General features: G+C 44.5%; 1 pseudogene; it reads left to right on the forward strand.

Annotated features, from left to right (window-relative positions):
• The first annotated feature begins 224 nt into the window (after positions 1 to 224).
• Positions 225 to 1,680, forward strand: LOC138150552 (GPN-loop GTPase 3 pseudogene; annotated as a pseudogene).
• Positions 1,681 to 3,724: the final 2,044 nt, after the last annotated feature.

A 3,724-nucleotide genomic window follows, 5' to 3' on the forward strand; every position in this document is an offset into this window, starting at 1 on the left:
TAACTGGCCCGTGTAACCTTGAGCAAGTTACTTAACCCAGATTGCTTTAAAAATAAAAAAAAAAGAAATAATGAGGGGCGGCTAGGTAAATAAAGCACTGGTCCTGGAGTCAAGAGTACCTGAGTTCAAATCTGGCCTCAGGCACTTAACACAAAAACTAGCTGTGTGACCTTGGGCAAGTCACTTAACCCCAAATGCCCTCCAAAAAGCAAAAAAAGCGGTCTCCGCGGAGACCCACGAGGGTCAATATGCCTCGGTATGCGCAGCTGGTGATGGGCCCCACCGGCAGGGGAAAGAGCACATACTGTCACACCATGGTCCAGCACTGTGAAACCCTGAACCGCTCGGTGCAAGTGGTGAACCTGGATCCTGCGGCTGAGCACTTCAGCTACCCAGCGATGGCAGATATCCAAGAGCTGATCCAGGTGGATGACGTCATGGAGGACGACTCGCTTTGCTTTGGCCCCAACGGCGGCTTGGTCTTCTGCATGGAGTACTTTGCTAACAACTTGGACTGGCTGGAGAGCTGTCTCAGGCACGTGGAGGATGACTACATCCTATTTGACTGCCCAGGCCAGATTGCGCTCTACACTCACCTGCCCGTGATGAAGCAGCTGGTGGAACGCCTGCAGCAGTGGGAGTTCCGAGTCTGTGGGGTGTTTCTGTGGATTCTCAGTTTATGGTGGAGTTGTTCAAGTTTATCTCTGGGGTCATGGCAGCCCTCAGCGCAATGGTGTCTCTGGAAATCCCACAGATTAACATTATGGCCAAGATGGATTTGCTGAGGAAGAAAGCCAAGAAAGAAATAGAAAAGGTCCTTGACCCTGACATGTATTCTTTGATAGAGGATTCTACAGGCATATTAAGAAGCAAAAAATTCCAAAAGTTGACTAATGCCATCTGTGGATTGATCGATGATTACAGCATGGTCCAGTTTTTGCCCTATGACCAGTCGGATGAAGAAAGCATGAACATAGTCCTACAGCATATTGACTTCGCCATCCAGTATGGTGAGGACTTGGAGTTTAAAGAACTGAAGGAAGCTGAAGAAGAAAAATCAGCCATGTTCGATGAATATTTTCAAGACCGAGGGGATGAATGAAGATATTTAATTTTTTCGGGGTTTATTAAAGCACAAAGAGCTTTGCAGGCAGAATCTTACAAAGACTCATTTTTAGCCTCAGGGAGAAGTGGATGGAGAATTCATCTTTCCAGAGGGGAAAGAGTATGGCTAATCCACGATCTGAACATTGTCACTTCTCCTCCTCCCCCTCCCTCTCCAGTCCCACCAAAGAAAAAGGATAATTTGGAAACTCTACATTGGCAAATGTTTCCAAATGAAGTCCCAAGTTCTCTAGGATGTATAATTACTTGTTTAAGGGAAGACAAGTTCTGGCCTATAAACATGGCATGACTCAGGATTCACATTTAGAAGAACAACTTGGATTTGTGAAAACTCCTATTTATTCGTTGTGTACAGACAAGCCCTTGGTGCTGCTGTATGTCCTAGGCAGGGGCCCAACTTACTTCCATTAAGAGGAAGGATAGTTTGCATTGTGGTGTGGAAGTGCCAAAGAAGATTTCAGCTTGACGTCAAGAAAGTAAGACTCCCTGACAGCTTGAGCTAACCCCAAATGGCATGGGGCTCTTCAGGAGGTGGTGGTCTGCCCACCTTCCCTCCAAGGCAGGTCATTAATATGGTGGAGAAGATTTGTCTTACAGGTTTAGGTTGGGCCAGATGGCCTGAGAGTTCTCATCACTCAGAGATTCTTGTGGTTTTGCTATTGGAAAATGACTCCATTCCCCTCCCTCAGAATGGATTGCTTAAAAGTTACTAATAAAAAATAAACTATAAAAAAAAGCAAAAAAAAAGAAATAAAGAATGAGCAGGATGTTTTCAGGAAAACCTGGACTTACATGAACTGATGCAAAGTGAAGTGAACAGAAGCAGGAGAACACTGTATACAGTAACAGCAAGCAACACTGTATGATAATCAACTATGAATGACTTAGCTATACTTTGTAATACAAATATCCAAGCTGAAGGACTTATGATGAAAAGTACTATCCACCTCCAGAGAAAGAATTGATGAAGTCTGAGTGTGGATAGAAGCATACTTTTTTTACTTCATTTTTTCCCATGTTTTTTTCTTTGTATTTTCTATGATTAAAATGGGAATATACTTTGCATAACTATACACATATAACCTATATAAAATTGTTTACCATTTCAGGGCAGGGAAAGGTAAAGAATTTAAAACTCGATTAAAAAAAAGTTTAAAGAAAAATTTTTTACATGTAACTGGAAATGTTTTTTTTTTTAAAGGATGGAGTGGCTTTTTGGTCCAACATGTGGCAAGGGGCTGTGCAGGTGTAATGGAAATGTAAATTTTGAAGATCTTCCCTGCCCTAAGGCTAGAGTGCACCTGGAGCCTGGGGTGGGAGGCTTGTTTTTCAGTAGATACCAGAGCCCCCCGGCTTTGAAAAAACCAGATGTTGAAACCCAGATATTGATTTGGTATGGATGTAATGGTTGGACAGTTTGGAAAGCTGTCTACTTGATCTGTTTCTGTCTTGATAATTCTGCCTGTATACTTGAAGTTTGGTGTGCTGACGTTCTTCCCCTGAATTAGGTAAACAATACATGTTTGACTGATTAAAGTAAGCTTGTTAACCCATTTTTTGTTGCTTTCCTTTAACAAAGCAGATCCAAGAACCTGTATGGGCAACCACCCTAGGGACGCTTGGGGTGCTTGCTGCTACAAAATAGTGTCACGAACAGGATCTGCAGAGTAAAAGGAAAGTATGGGGGCTGGGATAATTGTTTGTTTCCCAGTTGTGGTAGCTGTGATTCTGTGGAGCCATGGAGCAGGAGAGAAGAATGGCCTGCATGCAGACTTCACTGAGCTGAGAGCAGGAATGGGGAGCTGCCTGCATCAGGACCTGGGCAGAAGCCAGGAGTGGCTGCAGCCTGTGGGAGGAGAAGGAACCCAGGAGTTCAGAATTCAGCCACAGGAAAAGATAAGAACTGAGCAGCAGCACTGAATGTGTTTCCTGGCTGCATCCCACAGTTTGGGACCCAGGGGGAGGATGGACTTGTGACTATGGGGGGTGGGATGAAGTGCCGTGGACCCCCAAGGACCCCACCTTGTTGGTTTTGTTGCCCAGCCCCCTCTCTGTACTTGGAAGCAGGGGCTGGAGCTGTGTGAGGGGCAAGACACCCCCCTCCCTCCTCCCAAGAGAACTTTATTTGGACCCTTGTTTTGAAATAAGGTGGAAATGCTATGTACTTTGTGTTTGTTTAAGGCCAAGGGGCCACTTTGGTAACTTTAGTTCTGTATCTTGAAAATGTGACCTATTATTGTTAACGCTAATTCAAAAGTAAATTGTTTATGCTATGGGCATGAAAGATCTTGGGGCCGAATGTAATGGGAATGTAAATTTTGAAGATCTTCCCTACCCCTAGTGCAACGGGAGCCTGGGGTGGAAGGCTTGTTTTTCAGTAGATACTTCTTGATTGGCCAGTGAGTCAACAAGGTTGTTACATTCTCTGAGCCAGGAGAAGGCTATATAAGCTCTGATGCGGAGCTTTGTTTTGGGGCTCACTTTGAGAAGTGTTCTGTGATTTGATCTGGGTTCTGGGAAGCCGTTGTCCAGAGCCCCCCCCTCCCTTTGAAAAACCCAGATGTTGAAACCCAGATGTTGATTTGGTATGGATGTAATG

This window comes from Petaurus breviceps, unplaced genomic scaffold (assembly GCF_028583685.1).
Source record: "Petaurus breviceps papuanus isolate PSGF00001 unplaced genomic scaffold, PetGlider_PUasm1.0 140, whole genome shotgun sequence".
Taxonomy (NCBI): domain Eukaryota; kingdom Metazoa; phylum Chordata; class Mammalia; order Diprotodontia; family Petauridae; genus Petaurus; species Petaurus breviceps.